We start from the raw sequence: 20,201 nt of genomic DNA, 5'->3' as shown, positions 1-20,201 counted from the left end.
CCATTCTTTGTTCAGGACCCTCACCACCCAGGACATGCCCGCTTCTCATTGCTCCTATCAGAGAGGAGGCATGGGGCCCTGAAGACACACACTCAGCATTTTAGGAACAGTTTCTTCCCTTCCACCATCGGGTTTCTGAATGGACAATGAACCCATCAACACGCCTCACTATTTATGCACTACTTATTTAATTTATATATAGCTTACAGTAATTCATTGTATACTTTATGGACTGCACTATACTGCTACCACAAAACAATAAATTTCATGCCAGATGTTGGTGGTAATAACCCTGATTCTGTATCGCCACAAGTTTTGGATTCAGTAGGTGATGAAAGAAAGGAATAAAGATTGGATTTATTTGTCACAGTGAAATGCTTCATTCATGTCACAACCAAAGCAGCCCGAGGATGTGCCGGGGGCAGCCTGCAAGTGTTACCACACTTGCCCATAACTTACTAATCCTAACTCATGTGTGGTGACGGTTGCAACTGTGGTTTATTTCAGATCAAACCTAGATGCCTTATTGCAGGGGTGGGGAACCTTTCTGGGAGAATGTACCCAACTGTAATGCAAAAATGCACCCAGGATATCCTCTCTCCTCGCTGCTGACATCAGGAAGGTGGTTCAGGAGCCTCAGGTCTCACACCACCAGGTTCAGGACCAGTTATCACCCCTCAACCATCAGGCTCTTGAACCAAAGGGGATAACTTCACTCAAATTCACTTGCCCCATCACTGAACTGCTCCCACAACATTCAAGGACTCATCTTCAAGGACTTTTCATCTCATGTCCTTGATATTTATTACTTATTTATTTATTATCATTCTTTCTTTTTTGTATCTGCACAGTTCGTTGTCTTTTGCACTCTGGTTGGTGCAGTCTTTCATTGATTGTATTATGGTTATTCTATTATGGATTGTTTGAGTATGCCCACAAGAAAATGAACCTCAGGGTTTTATATGGTGACATATATGTACTTCAATAATAAATTTACTTTGAACTCTGAATTTGAACAGAGATTATCATTGATTAACAACAACTGTGGACTTTTGTTTTAGGAAAAAAAGATGAGTTCTTTTTGTTTATTTATGTGTATTCATGTTTTACCAGTAATAAAAGTATAATCAAGACAGATTAAATAAGGAACATTTTAAAAAACCTGTTCAAAACTTATTAACATTGTTTTTTTAAAAATACATTAAAAAATAATATAATTTCCAAATAGGATTGTTATTGTAACCGTTTACTACTGAAACACCGATGTGTACACCATGTCTGTGAGGATTTCAAAACAAATCATCCAACATCACTTTTTTCACAACTGTCTGGCACGAGACATTTCCTGTGAAAACATCGCTCTGCTTTTATGTTGTAAAAAATCATCTGCTGCTTCATTTGGCAGTAAAGATAATCATAATGTATCTTTTTATTAAGGGTGGATTTTAAGGAATTGAGGGGCAGCACTGAGTGCTTACAAAATTTTTGAGCGTGTCATCTTGGGTATGTGTGTCATAGTTCACCACCCCTGCCTTGGTGTTAAAGGCTTAGTGGGGCTGGAATGTTTGAGGTGTGCTTAGGAGAGCTTTTGGACGCAGTATGTAGATAGACCAACAAGGAAAGGAACATTTTTGGAGCCTTGGGACTGTAGCCAGATAGGTGGAGGAAGTGTCAGTGGGGGAGATTTTTGGAAATAGTGATCATAACTCTGTATATTTCAAAGTGGTTATGAAAAAAAGTAAGGATAGACTGGGAGAATCTTCTCACAGATATACAGATATGTCCACATCTGCACATTGGAAAGTATTAGAAGGGGAAATAGCAAGAGTTCAACATGTTCTTTTAAGGATAACAAGTGCAAGGAACCTCGACATCAAAGGGGCATATTGAGGGTTAAATGAAGAGAAATAAGGATGTATCAAAAATTCCTTCCCCTCTCCTCTTCCATTCCTACTCTGGCCTCTTACCTCTTCTCATCTGCATCTTATCTCCCCCTGGGTCCCCTCCTCCTGCCTGGCTTCACCTATCATCATTTAGCTATCCTCCTTCCCCTCCCTTCCACCTTTTTATTCTGGCGTCTTCCCACATCCTTTCCAGTCCTGAAGAAGGGTCTTGGCTAGAAGCGTTGACTGCTTATTCATTCCCATTGATGCAGCCTGACCTGCTGAGTTCCACCAACAATTTGTATGTATTGCTAAGGACATACACGCCAGGTATACTGAACCAATGACGGGGAGTCCTGTACATAACAAACTATTTTTTTCCAGACAGGGTTAAAGTAAATCGAAAGATATTTTATAAATATATTAAGGATTAAAGAATAACCAGGGAAAGAATGGGTCCCACTACAAACAGCAGGGACAATCTGGAGCCAGAAGTTATCGGCGAGGTCCGCAAAGACGATGTTGTATTGGTATTCCGAGGGAAGCAGGCTTTGTAGATGGAGAATAGCGAAGGGGAAAGTGATGTTCTGGTGCGAGTCTACATTAGCGGTTATTAAGTTGGCTAAATTCTCAGGGCCGGTTGGGACTAACCTAGGAAACGGGAAGAGATCGGTGGAGCTGTGATTGAGATTTTTACATATTCGCTGAGGTAGCAGAAAACAACAAAAATGCGGTTCCCCTTTCCCAAGAAAGGCAGTAGGGATAACCACAGAGGTGTGAGTGAGTCCCTGTCTACCTCATACCAGGTCTCTCATACTCGCTCCCTGCTGAGTTAAAATTTCTGGAGGTCCTAGGACTACAACTCCCAGAATACTATGCCGGAAAGCGCTTGCGGACAAGATGATGCATACAGTGTGCCCTTACGACGGGCGAGCCAGGCAGGGCGCCGGGATGGGCGGGGCCCGGAGCCGCGTGCCGACGTCGGGCGGGGCTGTGAGCAGCGTGCTGACGTCAGGTTGTTGTAGGGACGGTTGTAAACGCGGCTCTAATATTAATGATGCTCGAGCCGGTGGCTGAGGAGAGTGGCGTCTCGGATGGATCCGTTCCTTGCTGTCTCTGAACTTTACGTGCGCTGATGTGAAGATGGCAGAGAGGTCGGTTGATTTTTAAATGCAAATGTATCCGACTTTTATTCCATTTGAGGTGATTTAATATTTTTTGTCCGGGTTTTCTGTGACTTTTCCCGTTAACCCCTCAGATGCGATGTTTGTGAAACTGGCACGTTTGCAGGTGGCGAGCAGGTCCTTGGTGAAGGCTGTGGGCGTTGGGGTGGAGGAGGTGCAGGGAACGGGCTCGGTCGCCGATCCGGTCGGTGATGCCGAGCGCGCTTGACACCGAGCATCAGCCCTGCATCCCTGGCGGGAGCGACTGCGCAAGCGTAGGCGCCAGCCTCCCACTGGGCCTGCGCGACTCTCGAACAGGTGCAACGGTATGCGCATGCCCAGCACTGCTGCTGATGGATTTCAAGCATCCCGTTTTACCCGTTAGAGCCCGTGTCTGCGAACCGCCTACACGTGAGCTAGTTGAGCCTAAGACCAGTCTGCATATCAGTTTGAAACACGTACTCAGTCCCGTCTTGGAACGAATATCTATTGCTTGAGCAGCGATTTGTGTTGTTGGATTGGGGAATTGCAGCATGGTGCATCAGTAACAGGGTTGATAGATAATCCAGCCAAACACTCAATCCATTAGTCTGCAGAAGACACAGGCAAAGGGGATACAGGGTGTGGGAATCACATCCATCGTGCCCTATTTCTCCCAAGCATGTTTCATCTGTCTCAAATTGTGTAAGAAAAATATAGGTATGCCTAATTTGCATTTGAATGAAATGATACTAATTACCACCGTCTTCAGCTTTTCTTATTTGCGCTCTAATGAAATATTGCTTCTAAAGATAAGCTTTGAAATATGAACTATGGCTCCTCTACCGTAGCATCCTCCAATTCTACTGCACGATCCTCTTAAGAATCTAAAACAGCAAAATCATATCACAATGTAATCTCTCTTCCATTGGCTTGCATAATCACTCCTGCTTAGGTACCACAGCCTTTCAGGAGATGCCCTGCCACACTACACACTTAATACATTCTGATCAAAAGTATATATTAAAAAAATCTAACTTGAGTTTCTGATGTCTTCAATTTGGGTATTTTATTTATTTTTCTATTTTATTGAGGTACGTCATAGAGCAGGCAGCCCAGCAACCCCTGATTTAATCCTAGCCTAATCACAGGACAATTTACATGAACAAATAACCTACTAAGCAGTACATCTTTAGATTGTGGGGGGAAAACCAGAGCACCTGGAGAAAACGCATGTTCCATGGGGAGGTTGTACAGACTCCTGACAGATGACAGAGTTGGAATTGAACTCTGAACTCTGAACTCTGATGCCCTGAGTGGTAGTGTTGTGCTAACTGCTACATTACTGTAGCACTATTTATATTGATCAATGTAAATAATATATCATGATTTAGTTGATGTATAATCCTTCATGCGTGCAAATCCCTCTATGGAGTTCTGCTTTAAAGCTTTTCTGTTCAGTGTGGGTAGGAGTAAGTCTTAATTCTTGAGTCTTTGCTGTTGATTCTTCTTATCTTTGGTAAGACGCTAGTCAATCTACCCTGGGGCTTTTCTTCCTCTACTGTAATGTTATCAAATATAAAACACACTGGGCCTGCAACCTATTGAATATAACCTTTTGTCTAAGCATTCTGTGTCTTGAGTCACAAAACCAAAGGTACATGTGAATGATGCCATTGTCTCTTTTGAATATTAAGCACTGATGTTACAGTTGTAATCACAAATTGTAGCATATCGTGCATACCCATTTTGTAATCTGCTTAATGTCAAAAAGTATAGAAATCTTGCCCTTAGGAAATAGGTTTTATCTTGTGCCAGACAGTGTCACTCTGAAATCTCAAAGTAATTCACAAGGAATGCAACACAATGACTGTTATATTGGCAAAGATGGAAAACGTTGTTCATAATGGTATTCCGAGGAAAGATCTATGGAACCGACTAATTGGCTGTACGGGGAATGCCAAGGCATCTTGATCGCAAGACCTCACAAAGGATTGTAAGGACTGCTGAGAGGATCATTGGATCTTTCTTCCACCCATTCAAGATATTTATCAGGAGTGCTGTGTATGCAGGACTATTAGCATTGTTAATGATCTCTCACATCCGTCCAACAATCTCTTTGACTGTCTATCATCAGGCAGGAGGTACCATAACATTAGGACGAGAACTGTTAGGATTGGAAGCAGCTTCTTCCCCCAGGCCGTGAGACTACGGAACTCTCTGCCATCAGCCATGTTTCGTGATGTATGAAGAATCAGAGGTGTTATACAGTTTACTTTTTAACTTGTTGTAAATGCACTTATGATTTGTTAACTTACTAGTGGTAATATTACGTTGTGTTGTGTGTGAGTTGTATGTACTGTGTTGTGCACCTTGATCCAAAGGAATGTTGTTTTACTTGGTAGTATGCATATGTATGGCTGAATGACTATAAACTGAACTTGAACAAATAGAGAATATTCTGATGCCATTTCTTGACTGCAAGACTCTCTCATTCTGTACTCTGCACCTCACCCTTTCCAGGTCTTGGCCTGCCATATATATCAGTGGCAAGATGGCTGACATGCTCTCCCTCACCCACCAACTCCATAATTCATTTAAACCTAATTTGCTTTTAAAGCTGTCACAGCAGGAAAGGCTTTGTTTTACTGAAAAAAGAAATGCTTGTTGTTCTTGCATCCATGTTTGGAATCAAATGATATAGCCTATTGTGATAATACTACTTTGAACACTTACTGGATGCCTCTGGTACAAAACTGTTCCTGTTCCAATACTTACTGAGAACTTCAGTTTAGTTATTGTTGTTCCTTCCGCACATTGGGCAGCAACCCTACCATTTCTTTAGCACGTTTGGTTTTTTTTACGAGGCTGAGTTGCTAGCTTGACGCTCAACCCAACATGGATGGAAAGTGTGCAGAGGGCCAGCTGGATTCAAATCTGAGACCACTCACCTTGAAGTCCAGTGTGGATGTCACCACACCCCCAGCCGGCTTTGGGTTAGTTACCCGATTCCATAATGCAGCAGTCCAACTAATGCACCTGAACATCTGAGCTATTGGTTTCTGTTCTAGAGTAATTTATTTGTTTTAAGAGACTTTTAGATAAGGACATTTGTGGAAGGATATGAACATTGTGTAGGCAGAAGGGATTAGTTAAGTTGCCCATTTGATTGGATTGGCACAACTCTCTGGACCGAAGGGCCTGTTCCCTTAGTAGTAACCTCTTTGAATTGATTTTATTTTGTGACAATGACAACATGATTGTCTTCTAAGCAGTCTTGTATTTGGAGCTGAGTTAGTTACTTTAGTCATGAGTGAAAGTGATAAAATATTGTGATTATTATGATATCCCACTATTTCGATGGTTGGTTTATTGTTGTACATTGTATTTTATGGATGAGTTTATTGCCATTTCCTTAATCTCAGTCCTGTTGATCTTTTGCAGTTCTTTTCTTTATTGTTTCATGTGTAATCAATTTAGTAGGAAGATTCTGACCTCATTTCAGCAAGTGATTGAGCAATTAATTTTCAGAGGATTATTAGATTTTTCGCAGATACTGTGCTTAACGCATAATGCTTAACAGCTGTGGTGAACCATTCCTCATTCTGCTGACCTTTTTAAAATTAACGTGATGCAAGGTTATAGTCTTTTGAGAAGAAAATATTTGGCATTCTGTGCATGTCCTTTGATAGTCTGTAAATTTTTATCACTGTTTATTAGTAAATCAATTACTGCATTTCCTGGCTTCCCCTCCATTTGGAAATGATAGAAGACAGCAAGAAAATGTATTTTTAAAGACCTAAGTGATTATTATTTTGCAGTGATGTTCTTTCTAGTACAAACCATGGCATAACTTTGAATAGGTCTGATTAAAGACAGAAGGGGAAAAGTCCAACTGGGTGTGTAAGCAAAATTTCAGACCAGAATCATGGCTCTGTGTAGACTTATTCTTCCATCATTCTTGGTTATTGACAACTTTTCTGTTCAGATGTGAAACTGATTAACAAACTTAGCAACTTATGGATGAGTTGAAAACAGGTGTTGGAGGGTGAGACTCTGCTCCAACTGGCTTTTAAGCAATTGTATTTACCTGAAGTTTCTCATTTCACTCTACTTCCCCCAAAAGATGGGAAACTTTCCAATCTTTTGGTAAAACCAACTGACCAGGTTAAACCAGAAGCTTAATAAAATATTAAAATTGTCAACCTTCGTGGTAGTTGGTTAGCCATTCCTTGTTGGGATTGTATTTTTGCTTTCTGTAAGAACATAAAAATAGTGAACTGCAAAGCCCAAACAAGAGTACATTTGGTGCTAGGATATATGGTGACACTCTCAGCACATCCTTGAATGTGTTGGTTGTTAATACATTTTCCTGAATGTTTTCATGTGCATTCAATAAATAGATTTGAATAAATCAATTAATGTTATGGTAACATCTAGGTCGTTCTGTATCTACTGGTGTATAGAAAGTACCATAGATTCTGGGTTTCTCCATGAGGACATTGGAAAAAAAAGCACAAGTGTATTATGTAGAAGTAATTAAAATAAAATGTCAAGAGCAGGGGTTCCCATCTTTTTTTTTAATGCCATAGATCAATGCTATTAAGCAAGGAGTCCGTGGACCCTGGGTTGGGAATGGAATGGCTTGAAAATATAGAGTGTCTTTCAGAACCTCTAGTGCTCCAGTTTGCTCTAACCAGTGACATGCTTTTGAAATGATTGTGCATATCATTGCATCTGACTAATCGTTATTTTTTTACTAATAATTATCTGCTGTTTAGTATGTTTCCTAGTGGCCACCACATGCATAGACCCTAGTGGTTACATTTGTATGATTCTGGAAAGCTCTCAAAGCTTCACTTTGAATTGCGTTATTCGAATAGGAGTGGCTGACTCTTATCTGTGAACTTAAATGGAATTTTTCTTATCCATGGAGTATAAGAAGATCTGATCATGATGCAAAGTCTCTGTTCTACCTTCTGCTACTAGCTTCTGTTGTTACTGTCAGCTTTAAAGTTTTCTTTGTTCTATTAACACTTAATAAAATGATTGTGAAGCAACAAATTTTGTGTCTCTTTCCTGACTTCTGAAAGAACCTTGGATTTTAAAAACATCAGAATCCAACAATTTGTAGAAGTGTTTGTGAACTGTTTCACACCAAACTCCTATAACGGTAGTGAGCCACATCCAGGCACTTTGGCTTGGGTATTGAAACTTTCAACGTTACTTTGAATGCTGCAGCATCCTTTACATACACCTGTGATGGAGCTGAGTTTTTGATCTAACATCTCAGATTTTGATTCAAAGGGCCCACTGCTGAGCCAAGACTAACATTCTCAGTTCAAACTACACTGCATGTATCAGAAGTTCAAGTTTAATTGTTGTTTAACCATACACATGAATAGGCAAGTTCCTCTAGGGGCAGAGTGCAAAACACAGAACCAACAGTCACACACAGCACAAAGCACATATAGCATATATAATTATGATAGCAGAAAAATATACAGGTTAAAAAAAGAAGTAATAATGCAGCCCATGTCATGGCCTGTAGATTGGGGCATGGATGTTGTCCTGGAGCCATGTTTCCTGAAGAACAAGCCTACAACAGTTCCTCATCTTGCACAAGTGCAGCCACAGACAAAGGCAATCCAGCTTGACTTCTTGAAAGCAAACACTGGAGGGTAGCACTGACATGAGCGGCTACATTACAGGAAGGATGTCTGATCCAGTGAAAGAATATTGGAAGGGTTCAGATGAACTGCATGTGGTTGCTATGACAAAGTTTTTGCTGGAATGTAGTCAAGTGAAATTTAGGTTTTTGTGATTAAAAAGAATGAAAACAGGTTATTTCAATTGGTTACAAAGAAGCATTAAACAAGAATTATCTCCAGGTGACTGAAGATCTTCTCATGGGTTATTAGAGTTCTTTTCTAGTATCTGTTGAATTTGAGATTATAATAACTTTCAAAATGGAATTGGTTAAATATTTAACAGTGAGAAGCATTAAAGAGTGTTAACAATGGACAAGGAAACATTGCTGGAAATTTAAAGATAAGGATTGCTTGAACTATCAGGTGAAGTCTTTGCAGTAAATATTATTGGTTGTGGTTTTTGGTGGACAGTGTCAGCTAAATCCTGCTTATTTCATATTTCCTTTTGATTTGGGAAGGGTCCGTTTGGCCTTTCAAATTGATGATGGAACAATTCTAGCAACTAATTATCCCAGTAATAGCGCACATGCACATTAACATCCCTTGATTCTACCACCATTCACCTGTACTGGGGCTAATTTTACTATAAGCAGTTAACGTACCAAGCACAAACAAGATAAAATCTGCAGATGCTGAAGGAACTCATCAGTCCTCTGGTCAGTAGAGCTGTGAGGTAGCATCACTGATCCTTAAATGCATCTCTATTTCTGGAATTGCTTCCCTTTGCTAAATGTACATTGACAGTATAGTTCAACCACAAACAAGAGAAAATCTGCACATACTGGAAATCCAAGCAACACACAAAATGCTGGAGGAACTCAGCAGGCCAGACAGCATCTATTGGGGGTTGGGGGAAGTACAGTCAATGATTTGGGCTGAGACCCTTTTGCAGGACTGGAGAAAAAAGATGAGTAGATTTAAAAGATAGGGGAGGGAAGAGAGAAAAACACAAGGTGACAGGTGAAACCGGGAGGGGGAGGGATGAAATAAATAGCTGGGAAGTTGATTGGAGAAATAGATACAGAGCTGGAGAAGAGGGAGTCTGATAGGTAGGGATAGAACGCCATGGAAGAAAGAAAAGGGGGGAGGAGCACTAGAAGGAGGTGATTGGCAGGCAAGGAGATAAGGTGAGTGAAGGAAAAGAGAATGGGGACTGGTGAAGGGACATTACTGGAAGTTTGAGAAATCAATGCTTCTGCCATCAAGTTGGAGGCCACCCAAATGGAATACAAAGTGTTGGTCCTCCAAACTGAGCGCGGCCTCATTGTCACAGTAGAGGAGGCCATGGATTGACATATCGGAATGGGAAGTGGAATTAAAATGGGTGGTCAATGGGAGATCCCACTTCTTCTGGTGGACAGAGCACAGGTGCTGGGCAAAACAGTCTCCCAATCTACGTCGGGTCTCACTGATGTACAGGAAGCCACATCAGGGGCATTGGACACAGTATATGATCCTAACAGCCTCATAGGTGAAGTGTTGCCTCACCTCGAAGGACTGTTTCGGGGGCACTGAATGGTAGTGAGGGAGGTGGTGTAGGGCAGGTGTAGCACTTGTTCTGCTTGCAAGGGAGATATGTGAGGAGAGACAAAGGAATCGTGTAGGGAATGACAGAAAGTGGGGTTGGAGGGAAGATATGTTTGGGATCCCATTGGAGAAGGTGGAAGTTCTGGAGATATATGCACTGGACGCAGAGGCTGGTGGTGTGTTAGGTGAGGACAAGAGGAACCCTATCCCTGGTAGGATGGCGGGAAGATGGGGGGTAAGAGTAGATATACATGAAGTGGAAGAGATGAGGTTGAAGGCAGTGTTAATGGTGGAGGAAGGGAACCCCCTTTTTGAAGGAGGACATCTCATGAGTTCTGGAATGAAAAGCCTCATCCTGAGAGCAGATACGGAGAAGATGGAGGAACTGAGAGAAGGGGTGGCATTTTTACACGTAACAGGGTGGGAAGATGTATAGTCCAGGTAGCTGTGAGAGTCTATGGGTTTATAGTAGACATCAGTAGATATTCTGTGTCCAGAGATAGAATGGTTGCCTTCAACCAGTTGGTTTTTGAACCAACCGGTAAAACCCTTTTTACTACAGTTTAGCAGTGCTGTTTGTACTATAACCATATAACAATTACAGCATGGAAACGGCCATCTTGGCCCTTCTAGTCTGTGCTGAATGCTTACTCTCACCTAGTCCCACTGACCCACACTGAGCCCATAACCCTCCATTCCTTTCCTGTCCATATACCTATCCAATTTTACTTTAAATAACAATACCGAACCTGCCTCTACCACTTCTACTGGAAGCTCGTTCCACACAGCTACCACTCTTTGAGTAAAGAAATTCCCCCTCGTGTTTCCCTTAAACTTTTGCCCCCTAACTCTCAACTCATGTCTTCTTGTTTCAATCTCCCCTACTCTCAATGGAAAAAGCCTATCCACGTCAACTCTATCTATCCCCCTCATAATTTTAAATACCTCTATCAAGTCCCCCCCTCAACCTTCTACGCTCCAAAGAATAAAGACCTAACTTGTTCAACCTTTCCCTGTAACTTAGGTGCTGAAACCCAGGTGACATTCCAGTAAATCTTCTCTGTACTCTCTCTATTTAGTTGACACTAAATAGGGCAAATCTGGGCGTAGAAACAATGTTATTGTTCTAATTGTGTTCTTTCTTGTAAAAATGTGTGTAATTTATGTTATTCTTTTGAATGCTACTTGATCTGATGCAGTGTGCCTGTGATGGCTGCTGCAAGTAAGTTTTTCACTGCACTTGTGCGTACCTGTACTGTACTTATGCATATGTCAATAAACTTGACCTGATGTTTCTGATTCAAGAACACAAGAGCGAAATACTGCAGATACAAGAAGTCAGAAATAAATCCAAATGCTGGACTATCTCAAGTCAGAGGACTTCTTTGGAGAGAAAATGACATTAATTCCTTGAAAGATCATTGATCTGAATTTCTTCTCTCTCCATAGATGTTGCCTGACTTGCTGAGTATTGAGCATTTTCTGTTGTTATCTCAAATTCAATATTTGCCATTCTGACAGATCCCTTTTTTCTTCCACACTGGGATATTTTTGCTTTGCAGATTGAGAAATGTTAACAAGTTAGGATGAAAGTAACACTTGTAAATTCAGGTTCCACTTCACAGGTGTGTATGTAATGTGAATTGGCACTCTAATGCAGAGTTAAGATTATGAAAGCCACTGTTAATTTTATACAAATGATTTGGGACTTGTGACGTGAAGATTCAGATTTATTTATCCAGTGTACATCAAACCATGAAGTGAAATGCATCTTTTAAGAATCACCCAAGGATGTACTGGGGGCAGCCTACAAGCGTTGCCACATTCCGGTGGCAACATAGCATGCCGGCAATCTTCAGCAGAATAATGTAAACGCAGCAGCAAACAGCAGAACAAAAGAAGCCTCTTTCCCACACACCACCTCCAACCCCGGTACTGGGCTTCCAGTCCTTGGCTTTGCAGTCTCAGACTTGCAGACATTATGCTTCCATCCTCCAGTCCCTGATCCGCACTCTTAGACTTGTCCTTTTGTGTTTTCTACCTCTGGACTCACTGACTTCTACCTATGACCTTTTGGGCTTTCTACCTCCAGACTTGTGAGCTTTGAACTTTGACCTATGGCTTTGCCCTCTGGACTTCGCTGACCTCTAAGCCTTGAATAGAGGATGCAAATGATCCTCTGATCCTGAAGGCCTGGGTGGGGGAGGGGGGGTCCATGGGCCCTTGTGACTCATGCACATATGGACCTCCCATTCAGGATTTACAGACATACTTTATTGGTCCCAAGAGAAATTGGGTTTCGTTACAGCCACACCAACCAAGAATAGTGAAGAATCACTGGTCTCGTCTAGACTAGAAACAACATCCAGGAACAGTGACATTCTACTGCAGACCTTTCAAACTAGACTCTGAACACAAGCCAGAGGGCTTGTCATCTCCCTTATCCTTATCCTTAAGCCCTAACCTGTCCCCTAAAGTATCTACACACCTAAAGAAAATAACTAAGAGTGAGCCATTACATCGACGAATGTTGCAACTCGGCACCATCTTGATCCGAAAACCAGCTCTAGCCCCTAACTCTTTATTTACTGCCCCTGATCTTGAGCTCTCTTTGTCCCTGAACCCTAACCTGCCTCCTAACTCCCCTCGCTGTCCTCAAAACCATACCTAAAAACCTAAGAAAAACTATGTCTGATACATGATATCAATGGACATCCTAGCTCTTGATTGGCAAAGAGTTTGTATAAATGCATGTTCTTCAGTAAAGAACAGTGTACTAATTTACTGAGCTTTTCATTTCCCAATGAAGGCTGCCTTGTACTATGTAACATGTGTAGTACTTTAAATGCCTGAAACCAGAATGTGTAATGGGTGTGTCTAGTTTTGGGATGCCATTTGGTCAGCTTGCTCATATAAGGATACATCAGGCTAATGAAGTTAGTCAGTTTTGAAACCTTTACTCAGAACACTTTTCTCAATAGTTTATTGAGGCAAGATATGGACTTCAAATTGCTAGAGTTTCTTTTAATTATGGTGTATCATTATTTTAATTGAACATGGCACTAAAAAGATCACTCTTTACTTAAAAATCCTTGGAGTCTGTTGCTGGGCTGCTACTGCAAACTTGGTATCTAATTAAATGTCCTACTCTCCAGATTAAGGTAATATATCCCTGAATTTATGTCATTACTTTAATGTCTTTGCGATATTACTTTTAGAATGTCCCATAAGGTGTTCATTTCAATTTTCCCGGTTGGCTTTGTAATTTGTGTAACACTAAATCCACTAATTAGACTGTGAGATTAAATTGCTAATTAAAAGTTGGTTCTCCTTTTATGAAAAAAATCTTCAACAAATCTCTTGTTCTTTGACTGCACTGTGCACTTAATTTTGGGTCATTCCTCATTTGCTTCGATTTTACACTTTCATAACAATAACTTGCATTATGTGTAAATAGTTCATTATTGTCATGTACCCAGGTACAGTGAAAAACTTTGTTTTGCATGCCATCCATATAGATAATTTTGTTACAACAGGGCTTTGAGGTAGTACAAGGGAAAGCAACAATGTGGGATATGTTACAGAAAAAGTGCAGTGCCTCTAGACCAGGGGTGTCAAACTCATTTTAGGTCATGGGCCGGATTGAGCAAAATGCAGCTTCATGCAGGCCGGATCAGTCGGACGCGTGCGAACGCAGCTTTCGTTGCCTCCGTTTTTTCAGCCTGCTCTCATGTGTCTCAGTCTCTGCTATAACTACAAAGTGTTTCACTTTACAAATTCCGTTTCTTATGAAGAAGACTGCCGAGCAAGACTGCCGAATAAACACTAAAAACCCTGAAAACCTGGTACCTGAATAAACTCAGCATTAGCCATATCATACGCCATAGGTGCTTCGATTACTGGGGCCAGCTTTAATAGTAATTAGATATTATCTCGCGGGCCAAAGATAATTCCACCGCGGGCCGGATTTGGCCTGCGGGCCTTGAGTTTGACATATATGCTCTAGACAGTAAGTTGCAAGGCTAAGAGTCCAATTACTAGGGGACCATTCAATAGTCTTATTACAGAATCTGTCCTGGAGCCTGGTGGTACGAGTTTTTGGACTTTTGTGTCTTCTGCCTGACAGTAGGGTGCAGAAGAGAGAAAAGTGCCCAGGGTGGATTGCATCTTTGATTCTGTTGTTTGCTTTACTGAAGTAGCAGGAAGTATAGGCTGAGTCCATGGAGGTGAGGTTAGTTTCTGTGATGAGCTAAATAGTCTTCACAATTCTGTTTTCTTGTTGTCATGGACAGTATAGTTGATATACTAAGCAAAGAAATATCTAGATAGGATGCTGTCTATGGTGTGTTGATTAAAAATTGGTAAGGGTCAGCAGAGGCATGCCAAATTTCTTTAGCCTCATTTAGGCGTTGGTGAGCTTTCTTGACAATACGAGCTAACTAAATGAACCCATAGAATTAATAGTGAGCTACATATTGGCCTTTGTCCATTTCTTTTCCTTCCTTTTCCTAGTAAACTGCATCTTTACAGACAAAAAAGAAGCAACTAACAATCACTTGTCCTGCTCCCCATTATATTCAGTTTTTAAAATCATTTCTTTCAACTAAATTATCCCTCTAGATTTGAAAAAAATATTTAGAGGTAAGTGCGGAATAGGCCCCATTGGCCCTTCAAGCTGAGCTTCCAGCAACCCACTGACTTAACCCTAGCCTAATTACAAGACAATGTATAACGACCAATTAACCTACTAACCAGTACCTCTTTGGACTGTGGGAGGAAACTGGAGCACCGAGAAGAAACCCATGTGTTCATGGGGAGGACATACAAACTTCTTTCAGAGGATGCTGGGATTAAACTCTGACCTCCACTCTGAGCTGTAATAGAGTCTTGCTAACTCCTGTGTTACGTAAATAAAAATCTGAAGGGTAACTAAACAATGATTCCCTATTTCTTCACAATAGTTTGCAAATCTTTCGTATTCTCTATTTTGGAGAAATGTGGAGGTCGGGATATTTAATATCATGGTTATAAGGCTAAAATATAACTTTGGACCAATGAGGAGTTGATTGTTATGGAGATTGGGCATGAAAGTGGTACCAGTTTATGATCAATCCTGATTTTATTGAATGACTAGGTGGCTTTAGCCAGAGGGTGGTGAATCAGTGGAATTCATTGCCACAGACAGCTCTGGAGGCTAAGTCATTGGTTAGGAAGGAGAATGGGGCCGAGAGGGGTAATAAATCAGTCATGATGGTATGGCAGAGCAAATTTGATAGGCCAAATGGCCTAATTTTGCTCCTATGTCTAATGGTCTTGTGTATGGTTCACTCCAATTCCTGTGTAAATATAATATGTTGATTAGAAAAAGCAGTCTGTGAAGTACGAGCCAATGCAAATGATGATTAAACATCTATATTCAGCAAGGTTTGCAAATAAAAGGCTGGGAAAACAGTTCTTTCCATTGTTATGTACCCCAAGGGTTCATTTTTTCTGTGGACTGTCACTTTAAGCCGCAGAGAGAATGAGAGTGTTTGAGCTGCTCCATAGAGAGAGAGAGAGAGAGGGGGGGAGAGGTGGAGTTATTTGATGGACAATCAATGTTATGGTTTCTCTGCAGTTTTTTTTGAATATATAAGGACAGTCACAGACACACAGCTCAGAGTCAAGATGGATTTGGTCAAAAGAAGACACCAGTAGTCAGTCGCTGGTTTAAACTTTCAGTAGCCCAAATGGGTGAGTTGAGATCGATCCTGAGCATTGATAAATGATTCTTTCTCCAAGTAGTCTGTGAGGGTGAGTTTGTTTCCATTCGGTTGCAAAAGTGTGATTGTCAGTTAATCCACAGGACTGGGTTCTCTGGTGAGGGGAAGACCTTTGTGAATACCACGTGTATGTTTACCCTTTGTCTGGGTGTGGTAGTTCACTGAAGAAAGGCACCCCTGTGGCAAATCACTGTTGGAGTTATTTCGTATGTCGTGGAACTGGATAAGTGGCTTCATGTTGTGTGTGATTGGGGTAACCTTGTAGAATCTACCAGTGTGTTTACCCTTGCCTGGGTGGTAGTTCCCTTGAAGATGAAGCTCTTTGTGATAAGCTACTGTTGGTGATAATCCATACGTGGATTCTGTTTGAGTATCCTGTGGCCACCACTTTGAGATGTCCCGTAGCTAAATTCAGGAGTGGTACCACTTGTGTTGAAAGGATATTCATTGAAGATCACTGTCAGTGATACTTCGTGTGTGGAGTGGAACAACTTCGGAGATAAAACCTACTGCTATTGTTATTTTGTATTGTTGTCGTGGAATCTGTGGAATATCGACGTAATTGTCTTCTCACAACATTCGCCTTTGGATTACAAATATCTCACATTAGTTACCCTGTGCATTTGAACTGAACTTTTCTTACACACCATTGTAAGACTGTATCACTTACCACCTAAGCTTGAAGAAGTTTGGGGATTTTATTTTTAACCTGTATAGACAAAACACCGTTAACTCTTGATTTACCTGGTTTAAGTTACTATATTATGTAGTTACTAATAAAGTAGTGTTTTGTTAACAGCAAAACCAGACTCCAGGTGTGTTCTATTGTTGCTGATACTTTACAGGGTTGTATGTATCATTCTTTAATTGCCATTTTGCTTTCTCCCAAAGGTGGAATTGCTAGCAATTGAAATGAGGTTTCCACTGAATAGCAGTAACTTACAAAATCAACTGGAAAGTTTTAAAAATCATCTACTCACGACAATTTTTAATTTGTTTAAAACATACTCAAATATAGAACACAGAACAATACGGTACGGTACTGTACTGGTACTTCAGCAAATAATGGTTTACCGACCTTTTAACTTATTCCATGATCAACCTAACATTGCCCTCTCACATTCTGCTCCATTTTTTTTTCTTTCATCCATGTGCTTATGTAAGAGTCTTTCAAATGTCTTTTAATATATCTGCCTCTTCCTCCACCCCTGGCAAGTGTAAGTGTGTGTGTGTGTGTGTGTGTGTGTGTGTGTGTGTGTGTGTGTGTGTGTGTGTGTGTGTGTGTGTGTGTGTGTGTGTGTGTGTGTGTGTGTGTGTGTGTGTGTGTGTGTGTGTGTGTGTGTGTGTGTGTGTGTGTGTGTGTGTGTGTGTGTGTGTGTGTGTGTGTTTGTTAACGGCTTGTGACATGAAATTTGTTAACTTAGCAGCAGCAGCAGTTCAATGCAATACATAATCTAGCAAAGAAAAAAAAATAAACAAGTAAATCAATTACGTATATTGAATAGATTTTTAAAAATGTGCACAAACAGAAACACTGTATATATTTTTTTTAAAAACAGTGAGGTAGTGTCCAAGGGTTCAATGTCCATTTAGGAATCAGATGGCAGAGGGGAAGAAGCTGTTCCTGAATCGCCGAGTGTGTGCCTTCAGGCTTCTGTACTTCCTACCTGAGAAAAGGGCACCCCCCTCGGTGCTGGAGGTCCTTAATAATGGATGCTGCCTTTCTAAAACACCGCTCCCTGAAGATGTCCTGGGTACTTTGTAGGCTAGTATCCAAGATGGAGCAGACTAGATTTACAACCTTCTGCAGCTTCTTTCATTCTTGTGCAGTAGCCCCTCCATACCAGACAGTGATGCAGCCTGTCAGAATGCTCTCCACAGTATATGTTTGTATTTGTTGACATGCCAAATCTCTTCAAACTCCTGATAAAGTATAGCCGCTGTCTTGCTTTCTTTATAACTACATCGATATGTTGGGACCAGGTTAGATCCTCAGAGATCTTGAAACCCAGGAACTTGAAACTGCTCACTCTCTCCACTTCTGATTCCTCTATGAGGGTTGGAATGTGTTCCTTCGTCTTACCCTTCCTGAAGTCCACAATCAGCTCTTTCGTCTTATTGACATTGAGTGCCAGGTTGTTGCTGTGACACCATTCCACTAGTTGGCATATCTCACTCCTGTACACCCTCTCGTCACCACCTGAGATTCTACCAACAATGGTTGTATCGTCAGCAAATGTATAGATGGTATTTGAGCTATGCCTAGTCACACAGTCATGTGTATATAGAGAGTAGAACAATGGCTAAGCACACACCCCTGAGGTGCACCAGTGTTGATCATCAGCAAGGAGGACATGTTATCACCAATCTGTGCAGATTGTGGTCTTCCAGTTAGGAAGTTGAGGATTCAATTGCAGAGGGAGGTCCAGAGGCCTAGGTTCTGCAACTTCTCAATCAGGATTGTGGGAACGATGGTATTAAATGCTGAGCTATAGTTGATGAACAGCATCCTGATGTAGGTGCTTGTATTGTCCAGGTGGTCTAAAGCCGTGTGGACAGCCATTGAGATTGGATGTGCCGTTGACCTATTGTGGCGATAGGCAAATTGCAATGGGACCAGGTCCTTGCTGAGGCAGGAGTTCAGTCTAGTCATGACCAGCCTCTCAAAGCATTTCATCACTGTCTATGTGAGTGCTACCGGGCGATAGTCATTAAGGCAGCCCACATTATTCTTCTTAAGCACTGGTATAATTGGTGCCTTTTTGAAGCAAGTGGAAACTTCCACCCGTAGCAGTGAGAGGTTGAAAATGTCCTTGAATACTCCTGCTAGTTGGTTTGCACAGGTTTTCAGAGCCTTACCAGGTACTCCATCGGGACCTTTCGCCTTGCGAGGGTTCACTCTCTTTAAAGTCAGCCTAACATCGGCCTCTGAGATGGAGATCACAGGGTCATTAGGTGCAGCAGGGATCTTCACAGCTGTAGTTGTGTTCTCCCTTTCAAAGCATGCATAGAAGGCATTGAGTTCATCTGGTAGTGAAGCATCGCTGCCATTCATACTATTGAGTTTTGCTTTGTAGGAAGTAATGTCTTGTGGACCCTGCTGGAGTTGCCGTGCATCTGATGTCACCTCCACTCTCATTCGAAATTGTCTTTTTGCTCTTGAAATAGCCCTCCGCAGATCATACCTGGTTTTCTGGTACAGACCTGGGTTGCCAGACATGAATGCATAGATCTAGCCTTCAGCAGATGACGTACCTCCTGGTTCATCCACGGCTTTTGGTTTGGAAATGTACAGTAAGTCTTTGTGGGCACATGCTCATCCACACAGGTTTTAATGAAGTTGGTAATAATTGCAGTATACTCACCCAGGTTCGAAGATGAATTCCTGAATACAGTCCAGTCCGCCCGATTCAAAGCAATCCTGTAGGCACTCTTGTGCTTCCCTTGTCCATACCTTCTTGGTCCTCACTGCTGGTGCTACAGTCTTCAGTATCTGCCTATACTCGGAGTAGAAATACAGCCAGGTGATCAGACTTACCGAAGTGAGGGCGTGGAATAGTATGGTAGGCATTCTTGATGGTGGTGTAGCAATGGTCCAGTGTGTTGTTTCTACTGGTATTGCAAATGCTCTGTTGATGGTAGTTGCTTAGTGATTTTTTTTTTCAGACTGTCTTGTTAAAGACTCCCAAAATGATGGTGAAGGCATTAGGGTGTGCTGTTTCGTGCATGTTGATCCCATTACTCAGTTCATCAAAAGCCTGCTTGACATTGACCTGAGGTGGAATGTAAACTGCTACCAGAATGACCCCAAAGAACTCCCGTGGTAGGTAAAAAGGACGACACTTAACTGCTAGATATTCCGTGTCTGGTGAGCAGAATTGGGACAACGCTGATATATTTGTGCACCAAGAAGAGTTGATCACGAGGCATACTCCTCCACCTCTGCTTTTGAGGGACTCTATAGATCTATCCTGACGGTGTATAGTAAACCCATCGATATGAATCGCTGCATCTGGTACGGAAGGGGTTAACCAGGATTCCGTGAAACAAAGGACACACGAGGTTCTAATGTCCCTCTGATTTAGCACCCAAGCTCTGAGATTATCGATTTTATTCACGTTTGCCAGCAAGTTAGTAGGTATAGGGAGTTTAAAACCCCATTTCCTTAAAAAATAA

At 41.5% G+C, this 20,201-nt stretch overlaps 1 protein-coding gene across 2 annotated transcripts in view; it reads left to right on the top strand.

The window, feature by feature from the left end:
- Positions 1–2,942: 2,942 nt before the first annotated feature.
- arhgap39 (Rho GTPase activating protein 39) overlaps positions 2,943–20,201 on the top strand; it is a 610,426-nt gene continuing 593,167 nt past the window's right edge. For both annotated transcript variants that reach the window (XM_073055077.1, XM_073055078.1), the window contains exon 1: positions 2,943–3,037. The gene's annotated coding sequence lies outside the window, so the exon portion shown is untranslated. The remainder of the gene's footprint in view (positions 3,038–20,201) is intronic.

This window comes from Hemitrygon akajei, chromosome 8 (genome assembly GCF_048418815.1).
Source record: "Hemitrygon akajei chromosome 8, sHemAka1.3, whole genome shotgun sequence".
NCBI lineage: Eukaryota > Metazoa > Chordata > Chondrichthyes > Myliobatiformes > Dasyatidae > Hemitrygon > Hemitrygon akajei.
Note: the sequence above shows the minus strand (reverse complement) of the source record. Positions and strands in the feature narration are given on the sequence as shown.